The following is a 10,979-nucleotide window of genomic DNA, read 5'->3' on the forward strand; positions in this document are numbered from 1 at the left end:
GGCCCCTGGAGTCAGGGTGCTCTGCCCCGGCAGGCCTTTGACCCTCAGCCAGGGGGCAGTTGGCTACAGCTCTGTCACCAGCTGTCCCCTGGGAACAAAAATCCTGAGGTAAATCTCTCTCATCACTGCATCCGCCTCAGGCTTGAGCACCTCCCTCCTCCACTCCCCACAGAGCAGCCACACACACCCTCACCCACCCCCCGCCTCTCCCCAGCATCTCAGGCCGCGGGGTGTACTTTTCTGCTTCTCAGTTTCCTCATCCATAAAATTGAGCTTGTGATGCCTACCTTATTCCATTGCTTTGAAAAGTGAGTGAGCCCAGCATGCACGGTAGCCATTGTCATTAGAAGGACTTGGCGGGGACTCAAATTGGAGCTGTGGAGGCAGCTGGGATCGCTCAGGCATCTGGGTGAAAGGCTCCTCTGGGCTCATTTTCATCTCTGCTCCTCGCTAAGACTTCTGAAGCCTCTCCTCCATCGCCACCTCTCCCTGTCTCTTCCAGACACTGCTGGACCATCTCTCTGCCCATCACTGCCTCTCCCTTCATTTGGAACTTCCCTCCCCATAACTGCCTGTGACTCTTGGAGGGACCCAGGGTCCCATCAACCTGTGCTGTGCTGCGCTTAGTCACTCAGTCATGTCCAACTCTGCAACCCCATGGCATGTAGCCCGCCAGGCTCCTCTGTCCATGGGGATTCTCTGGGCAAGAATACTGGAGTGGGTTGCCATGCCCTCCTCCAGGGAATCTTCCCAATCCAGGGATCAAACCCAGTCCTCCCACATTGTAGGCAGATTCTTTACTGCCTGAGCCACCAGGGAAGCCCAAGAATACTGGTGTAGGTAGCCTATCCCTTCTCCAGGGGAACTTCCCGACCCAGGAATTGAACTGGGATCTTCTGCATTGTAGGCGGATTCTTTACCAGCTGAGCTACCTGGGAAGCCCCCATCAACCTAGGACTGCCTTTTGGCCTCACATTTGCCCCAGTAAACTATACAAATAAGGGAGAGGATATTCATACATACAAGAGTTCAGCTCTCAGCTGGGTTCTGTGCTTATTTCATTGGCTTCCAAGTTCAAGTTCAAGGCTTGGGTTCAAAAGTCAGGTCAGAAGGGGTCCAGGGGACCCCTCCAGCCCTTCCTCTTGAGCCTGGACTCCCCAAATTGTCCATCCCTGGCCCTGCTGAGTCTCACCCAGAACCTGCTAGACATCCTGGCTTCTCTGTCAAGGCGTGGATGAAGGCCTCCAGATGTTGGTGGGGAGGTGAGAGTGGGAGAAAGAGTAGAGGGAGGGAGTCGCAACATCTGGCTGGGAGGGACAGGAATGCGCTTCTGTAGGACACCATCTGCATTGTCACAGAGTTGGGAAACCAGAGGAGAATGGGACCCGCCCCACCCTATTGCCTCTCGAAGTGGGCTCTATAGGAACCACCTCCACTCGGCTCTGAGTCCCCCTCCTTGTGTTCTGCCTAAACCCACAGAGAATAAAGGGAAATGACAGCTGAGCTCTGCAACATAACCCACAGGCCACGAAGGACTCTATTTCCCTGGCTAACCACCATATCATCATTTCTAATCCCTCCTATCTGGGGGGTGGGTCAGGGAGAATTCCTAAGAAATAAAATCAAAGTCCTCTTTCTCTATTTAGCTTCCAAAAGGCTAAGCCAGCTCTGCAACCCTGCTGCGCTCCTGTTCATCTGTTTTTGTCATAACACTTAAAGCGTGACTTTAGGGAAGTTATTCATGTAATTCTAAGTTATTTGGGGAAATGTATCCGTGGACTTGTTTCCACTTCAAAATGAGCTAAGGCCGCTTGACTGGCACTAGGAGACTGAGAGCTGAGAAATAAGACTCTGGGACCTAACTCTACTAGTTCTGTAAAAGAGCATCAAACCATTCCCATGCCCCACTTCCACATGCATCCTTAGAGGGGGGTGGCCAGCCAGATCCAGACAGCCACCAAGCACCACCCACCCACCTCCTGCCCTGCCTGCCTTCATCCCTCCTCTGTGTCTTGCTGTGGATGCAAGTGCGAAAAGGCTTCATCAGGCCAGATCATATTGCTTTCCTCCCTTTCCCTTTGCTTCAGTTCAGTTCAGCCATTCAGTTGTGTCCAACTCTTTGCGACCCCATGGACTGCAGCATGCCAGGCTTCCATGTCCATCACCAACTCCTGGAGCTTGCTCAAACTCATGTCCATTGAGTCAGTATTGCCATCCAACCATCTCATCCTTTGTCATCCCCTTCTCCTGCCTTCAGTCTTTCCCAGCATCAAGGTTTTTTCCAATGAGTCAGTTCTTTGCATCAGGTAACCAAAGTAAAGCAAAAATACATCCTTTACATCAGGGGCTTACAATCCTGTACCTTTTATCTTTTTTTGGATGTGGCATGCAGGATCTTAATTCCTTGCTCAGGAATTAAACCAGTTCTCCCTGCAATGGAAGCACAGAGTCCTAACCACTGGATCAATAGAGAAGTCCCTACAGGGTACTTTTAGATGGGAGGAAAGAGAACCTATGAGTGTAAAAAAGTGAGTGTTAGGTGCTCAGTCGTGTCCAACTCTTTGCGACCAGGTGGACTGTAATCCACCAGGCTCCTCTGTCCATGGAGTTCTCCAGGCAAGAATACTGGAGTGGGTAGCCATTCCCTTCTCCAGGTAATCTTCCCAACCCAGGGATCGAACCTGGGTTTCCTGTGTTGCAGGCAGATTCTTTATCAGCTGAGCCACCAGGGAAGTAATGTTGACACTTTAATCACGAGTTCTGTTCTGGACCTAACTAAACAACGCAAGGTTCAACAGAAGCCTGACCCTCCTCACAAAGTTCTCTGAACTCTTCCCAAACATAGGACCCAACCAGGGAACAGATCTTCTCCAGACAACCAATCGGTGCTGTTGCCCACAATATCAGTGTAGTGAGGAGGCCATGGCTTACTCTGCAGGGAGGGAGTGTCTTGAACTTTCCTTCTGGCAGGAATCCACCTCCTGAGGTGGAGGGTGGAAGGAGGGTAGAGAATGGCACCTCCACCTTCTAATGTCTAAAAGGCAAGATCGTCAAAAACAACCACACACAGGCTGTGAAAAATTTCAACACTCACCAAATCTGTGAAAGCATTGTCTAACAAAAAAGTTCAAATGCATCCAGGAATAACACACTTCTCATGAATATTCTTAAGGATAATATTTTCTGCCTTGTAATCCATTTGTTGGGCAGCCATGAACTCTTCCTGAAACTTAGGAGATGAACATCCATGCAGAGTCCCAGCCCTAAACATGGCGGAAGTCCCCCTTTCTCCATCAAACTGCCCCCCACAATCCTAAGTGAGCCTGCTTCCCAGGATGGTCCTTTTCCAAGGGTAATTGGTCTCAGGGGGACAATCTGCCCAGGCCTCCAGGAGAGCACTTGACTCCCCAATTTCCTCTCCATCCTGTCATGAAGCAACCCCTGACTCCTTCTTACACACACACCATCACTACCACCAGCAAGGAACCCCAGCCATAGCTTGGAGCTGGCAGGTAGGCAAGGCAGCCGTTGCCCTGAGCTCACTGGCTCCCAGGCCTGCTCCATCCAGTGGGCAGGACAGGTTCAGTCTTCACAGAGGTGAACGTCCAGAAACTGGGGGACTGGACATCTGAGCTCCAGTGCTGGCCTGCCTGCAGGTACAGGTCAGGCCCCACACCCACGCCAACCCATCACAGTATCTATATATCCTCCTGGGCTGGGTTTTGCCTTAGGCCAGAAATTTTCTTTCTACCCATTGGGAATTACATCCTTACTCCTAACAAAAGATCTTTCCCCTGAGAAGATCCATGTTCTGGGTCTAATCAAATCTCCTAAATTCATAACTGAGGCCTAACCCTCCTCACAACATCTGAGTTCTTTCTGCAAACATGTAGGGCCCAACCAAGGAACCTAGAATGATCAGAAGACCTAAACCCCAGACCCCGACATAGAGATCAAGGGTCTCACCAGCCCCCTCACCCTCCCCTTCCTCTGCCTCCCTCCCACTGCCTGTGGTCCCTTGTCTTCGCATCTAGGAAGGAGTCGTGAGCTGGTGTCAGTGAATGAGGAGGAACTCAAAAGAGAAAAATTAAGAATCGAGTATTTTCGGAGAGGGAAAAAAGTGGTAATATAAAATGTCTGACACTGGAGGAATACACACACACGCACACACGCACACACGCACACACATACACAGGAAAATGGCTTCCTGTTGGAAGGGAGAGGGAATTGGCGAGATGAAGGCAGAAACAAAACTTTTCAGTGTACGCACGTGGTAGGTTGCTTCAGTTGTGACCCACGCTGTGTGAGCCTATGGACTGTAGCCCTCCAGGCTCCTCTGTCCATGTGATTCTCCAGGCAAGAATACTGGAGTGTGTTGTCATGCCCTCCTGCAGGGGATCTTCCCGATTCAGGGACCAAACCCATGTCTCTTATGTCTCCTGCATTGGCAGGCAGATTCTTTACCACTAGTGCTACCTGGGAAGCCTCTTTGAATATATACCTGGTTATGTTACTTTCCTCTGGTAACTTTATATTTTGAAAAGTGTTTTCTCTCAGTTAAATTATACCAGACTGTCTGAGAATAGCAAGTACCCTCTGGGCAGTCATATGCAGGTACATACCTGGCTATGAGCAGAGCCCTTGGGGCAAGCCTGCTGAGGCCTGTGCTCAGATCTGAAGAGATGCCAAGTGGTCAGGAGTCTCTTCAGATGTTGCCGCGTTTGGACTCTCCCAGCTCTGGGGCTGGGTCATGGCTCATGCGTGCCGGCTCTCCACAGGCAAAGGGGCTTCTGTGCTACAAGTTTGGAGCAATTTTCTCTCCACAAGACCAGCAGGCAGAAGACTAAAGGGAAAAACAGTGTCAACTCACATAGGTTCATATCAGATAAATATTTTTTGAATTGCTTTCTGTTGTGGTAAATTTTCTATAACATAAAATTTACAGTTTTAAACATTTCGAGGTATACAATTCAGTGGTGTTAGTTCAATAGTGGATTTATGTATTTACCTATTTATTTGAGATATAATTGACATATAACACTGTATTAGTTTTAGGTGTACAACATAATTTAATGATCACTGCTATAAGTTTAATGTCCATTACCACATATGGCGACACATTTGTTGTTTCTTGTGATGAGATTTTAAGATCTATTCTCTTAGCAACTTTCCCAAATGCAATACAGTAATTTTTAAAATACTTATTTGGCTGCACTGGGTTTTCGTTGTGGTATGTGGGATCTAGCTGCCTGACCAGAGATTGAACCCGGGCCTCCTGCATTGGGAACGCAGAGTCTTAGCCACTGGACCACCAGGGTAGTCCTCAGTAATTTTTTAAAATACATAATTATTAACTGTAGTGACCATGCTGCACATTACATCTCCAGGTCTTTTTATCTCATAACTGCAAATTTTACTTTTTTTAAGTTGATGACAAGTTCAAATGCATGCTAAAGCTCTACCTTTTTATCCACCCCCTCTCACCCCAACATGCTATATTTTTTGTGATATTTTATTTTATTTTAATTGGAAGCTAATTACTTTATAATACTGTAGTGGGTTTTGCCATACATTGACATGAATCAGCCATGGGTGTACATGTGTCCCCCATCCTGAACCCTCCCTCCCCATCCCATCCCTCAGGGTTGTCCCAGTGCACTGGCTTTGAGTGCCACATGCTATATTTTTGATGTCACAGTAGGTTCTTTTAACACTGTGCTTCTCTAGTTCATTTGCTAGGTTTCTCCCCTAGAGAGGGCAGTGGGGCCAAGGGCACAGGATCTGGGTTCTGGTCTCAGTTTTGCACTAGTAAACACATAACCTTAAGTGGTCACTTAGTCCCTCAGTTCCCTAATCTGTAAAATGAGGGATTTAGACTATTTAGACTATACAATTATTTCATTCATTTCATTTTAGTAATTCAAGTCCACTTTTTAAGGAGATTCTAGGCAAAGAAACTCAAAGCCAAAGTGCAAGGAACCTACTGGTTATCTAAATCCATTCAAGTGAATTCACATTTCAGCAAAGACAAAACTTCCTGGTTGTCAGAAATCTGACACATTTGTAACCTTCAGAAATCGGTATGTGGCAGAAAGTTCTAAATGAGGGCAAGGGGCCAGAAACCATCATTCTCTTGGTGAGCCAAGTGCTTCCCTCTGCAGCCATGTCCGTAGCTTTGAGCGGTGTGACCCAACTCCAACTGCAACCAAAGTGCTCCCAGGCTGAGCTAGGTGGGAAAAAAGCACAAATGGAGGAAAACAGTCATGAGAGAGCAGGGCTAACATAGGCAAACTCTTCATTCAACTACCATTTGCTGGGGATGGAGCACTAGGTGCTAAGCATTGTGCTAAGAGTTAGATAGAAATGAAAAGTACCACCCTTGTCCTCAAGCGGGTTATATTCTAGGATAGAAAATTAACACATATTTCACAGGTAAAATACTAAACTTTCCAGGTATTTACTTGCCCTTAACTAAAACACAGAGTGGAGGGACTTCTCTGGCAGTCCAGTGGTTAAGTAAGATTCCATGCTTCCGATACAGGAGGCATGGGTTCAATCCCTGATCAGGGAACTAAGATCCCACATGCTACGTGGCATGGCCAAAAAATTAAAAAAAGACAAAAAGCAGAGTGGATACTCAAAGAGTATAAGATGGAGTCCATTGTCTTCATATTGGCATGGTCAAAGCCAGGGGGCAGGGGGGTCCATCCGCCTGTCAAACGTGGCTTCGTTACTTTAGGAAGTAGATACCAGCCTCAGCGTTTCTTTCCTGCCAGACTTTGTCCTCATTTTAGAAAGAGTGAAATTGCTAAGGACAGTGTCTTAGCTCAGGCTGACAAATTACCGTAGATAGCTAGCTTAAACAGTAAACATTTATTCCTCACAGTTTTGGAGACTGGGATGCTCAAGATCAAGGTACTATCAAATTTGATGTCTGGGGAGGGCCCGCTTCCTGGTTCATGGATGTCCATCTTACACTGTGTCCTCATGTTGTGGAAGGAACTAGAGAGCTCTCTGGGGCTCTTCAATCCTCTCTTCAATCCTATCAGGAGGGCTCCATTCTCATGACCTAATCACACCCTAAAGACTGTGCCTCCTAATATTATCACACTATGCGTAGGATTGCAATATGTAAAATTGGGGGAGACAAAAGCATTCAATCCATAGCAGATGGGTCCTAGGTCCCTGGGGCATAAACCATTAATCAAGGCAATTTTTAGGTGGTAAACACAAACTGAAATTCAACCAGAGTGGGCACAGATATGTAGAGGATGTGCTAGAGCCTTGAGAAGATGGAGATACATAATGTGGTAAATTAAAGAGAGAAGAAAAAAGATAGACTGGAAGAGTTAATACCATTGTGAGGATCAGAGTCCTAGGGATAGAGGGCAGTCAGAGGTCACATAATCACCCTCACCTCAATGTACTGTCAATGCAAATAATCAATAACCAATCTAAAAATAGAGGGGCATTTTATTCAAGCCAAACTGAGAATTATAGCCCAGAAGACAGCTTCTTAGTAGCTCTGGGAATTTACCCCAGAGAAGCATGGTTTTCAGCAGTTTTGTATCTTATCAGAACAAAGAACATCAAACATGACCGGGGTACATTCCTTCAAGTTTTAAAAAAAAAAAAAAAAAAAAGACAGATTAGCACATCCAGTGAGTCAGTACGACCTTGGTGCCGGGAAGGGATCCTTATCATCAAAGGAATACTTGCATTGATGTCCCAGGAAATGGGGCATTTATCTCTGTCTTCAAAACAGACATTCTTTACTTCTGGACAGCACACCCTTTTCTTTAATGGTTAGAGCAGCTGTACAATATACGTGTGATGGACACAGACAGAATGTCCTAACTGGCATAAAGTTCAAGCCGAATCATGTACAAGCTAGGAAGACTTCCTCAAATCTCAATATGTGAAAATTTCTTCCATCAACCATTAGAAACCATCTGGCAGGGAGTACTTCCCTGGTGGTCCAGTGATTAAAAATCTGTGATTCCACTGCAGGGGACACAGATGTGATCCCTGTTTAGAGAACTAGGATCCCTCATGCTGTGTGGTGCAACAAAACAAAATACACATGCACACTCTTTGGGTTTCGCTGGTAGTCCAGTGGTTAGGACTCCACGCTTCCACTGCATGGGGTGCAGGTGGAAATGGCAACCCGCTCCAGTATTCTTGCCTGGAAAATCCCATGAACGGAGGAGCCTGGCGGGCTACAGTCCACAGGGTTGCAAAGAATTGGACACAACTGTGCAACTAACACACACATACACACTGGGAACTAAGGGGCTTCCCTGGTGGTGCAGTGGTAAAGAATCCACCTACCAAGCAGAAAACGCAGGTTCAGTCCCTGGGTTGGGGAGATCCCCTGGAATGGCAAGCCACTCCAGTACTCCTGTCTGGGAAATCCCATAGGCAGAGAAGCCTGGCAGGCTACAGTCCATGGGGTCACAAAGTTGGACACGACTTAGCAACTAAACTAAACCTTTAGGAGAATAACATTACATTCTTTTTAAGGTAAACACCACTTATTAAAATGTAAATAATAGTGAGGAAATGTTAGTCAAAAGGTACAAACTTTCAGCTATAAAATGTAAGTTCTGGAAATCCAATACAGTATGTGACTGTAGCTTACGCTGCATTGTATACTTGAAATTTTCTAAAAGAGTAAATCTTGAGTGTTCGTAACACAATAAAGGTGAATATGTAAGGTCATGAATATGTTAATTAACTTGATTTGTGGTGATCATTTGAACTGTGGTGTTGGAGAAGATTCTTGAGAGTCCCTTGGACTGCAAGGAGATCCAACCAGTCCATTCTGAAGGAGATCAGCCCTGGGATTTCTTTGGAAGGAATGATGCTAAAGCTGAAACTCCAGTACTTTGGCCACCTCATGCGAAGAGTTAACTCATTGGAAAAGACTCTGATGCTGGGAGGGATTGGGGGCAAGAGGAGAAGGGGACGACAGAGGATGAGATGGCTGGATGGCATCACTGACTCGATGGACGTGTGTCTGAGTGAACTCCGGGAGTTGGTGATGGACAGGGAGGCCTGGCGTGCTGCGATTCATGGGGTTGCAAAGAGTCGGACATGACTGAGCGACTGATCTGATCTGCGGTGATCATTTCACAATATACATATATCAAATTATCATGTTGTACACTTGAAATATATATAATTTTATTTGCCAATTGTACCTCATAAACCTGGGGAAAATGTAAGTAATTCAAAGCAGATGAGAGATTAGATATCGTAATTCTACTATTCTATCTTTCTATGATTATTTGGGGTGCTATTAGTTAACAACCTAGTCTTTAAAAACTACATTTAATTTTTAGGTGTGTAATAGGGAAGAACCTTTGTATTCTCTTATAAACTAATCACTAAGGGGATGTTGCCTATAAGCTTAAATACACATAATGGCCCAACTCTGGGAACCTTGCCTCCCAGATAATGAGCATTAAGCTAAAACACCTTTGTTTAGCTCAGAGGAATCATCCTGACCAGGTCTACGTGTGAATGACTGCAGGGAGGAAGAAATTAACACGTCCCCTCCAGAGGCTGATGGGAACCAGGAAGTGCTTGACTTTACAGCCTCCCTTTTTAGTATAAAAGAAGCCTGATTCTAACTCAGGTAAGATAGTTTTTTGCCATATGAGTTCGTTATCTTAGTCTCTGGCTTCGGGAAAAAAGTCACTATTCCTTGCCCCAACAGCTCATCTCTCAGCCTATTGGCCTGTCGTGCAGCTAGCAGTATGAAGTTGGACTTGATAACAGGTATTTATTTCCATTTAGGTCAAGAGTTTTTTTTTTTTTTTTCTTTTAGACTTACTAAGAATTTTTCACATCTTGCACAGATGTGTTAAAAATAAGATGTCAACTTTGCTACATTGAAGTATTATGGGAAGGAAATAATTCCAAAATTATGTATAAAACACCTATGAATCAGATATAATAAAGGACAAGGTATATGATGCACAGAAGTACAATATACTACACTTGATCTTAGCCAAAAGGCCGAGAAGCAGTAGAAGTACAATATAAATGCTAACTAATATTAAATAATACTCATTTAATAATACAAGGGGACATTTGGTCATATGAAAAGAATCGTTAGTGGTTTTGACATCATGGTGGACTGATGGTGAATTCATCTGTGCTTCTGCTTTTCTTGCTTTCTGAGAAATTTCTGAGGATTCCTGATCTCACTCAGGAAGCATTGTGGTAAAAATCTGATTGAAGAAATATACATTTTATCTATGCTGGGGTTGTTTTTTTTTTTGGTAATTGGAATGGCTAACCTCTTGGTAAATCTGCCCCATACTTTCATCACTAAATAAAACCCACCAAACTGATGGCTATTCTAAAACGTACTTTCCTTCTTTGTTTAAATTTGCTAATTCAGGCATGAAGTTTAAAGACAACTCTATAGAAAGACTATTACCTTGAGTTCACATGGAGTAATTATTGAGGGCTCATTCAGAAAACGAAGATCATGGCATCTGGTCCCACCACTTCATGGGAAATAGATGGGGAAACAGTGGAAACAGTGTCAGACTTTATTCTTGGGGGCTCCAAAATCACTACAGATGGTGACTGCAGCCACGAAATTAAAAGATGCTTACTCCTTGGAAGGAAAGTTATGGCCAACCTAGATAGCATATTCAAAGGCAGAGACATTACTTTGCCAACAAAGGTCCATCTAGTCAAGGCTATGGTTTTTCCTGTGGTCATGTATGGATGTGAGAGTTGGACTATGAAGAAGGCTGAGCGCTGAAGAATTGATGCTTTTGAACTGTGGTGTTGGAGAAGACTCTTGAGACTCCCTTGGACTGCAAGGAGATCCAACCAGTCCATTCTGAAGGAGATCAGCCCTGGGATTTCTTTGGAAGGAATGATGCTAAAGCTGAAACTCCAGTACTTTGGCCACCTCATGCGAAGAGTTGACTCATTGGAAAAGACTGATGCTGGGA

Source organism: Bison bison, unplaced genomic scaffold, assembly GCF_000754665.1.
Source record: "Bison bison bison isolate TAMUID 2011002044 unplaced genomic scaffold, Bison_UMD1.0 scf7180017864289, whole genome shotgun sequence".
In the NCBI taxonomy this organism is placed as follows: domain Eukaryota; kingdom Metazoa; phylum Chordata; class Mammalia; order Artiodactyla; family Bovidae; genus Bison; species Bison bison.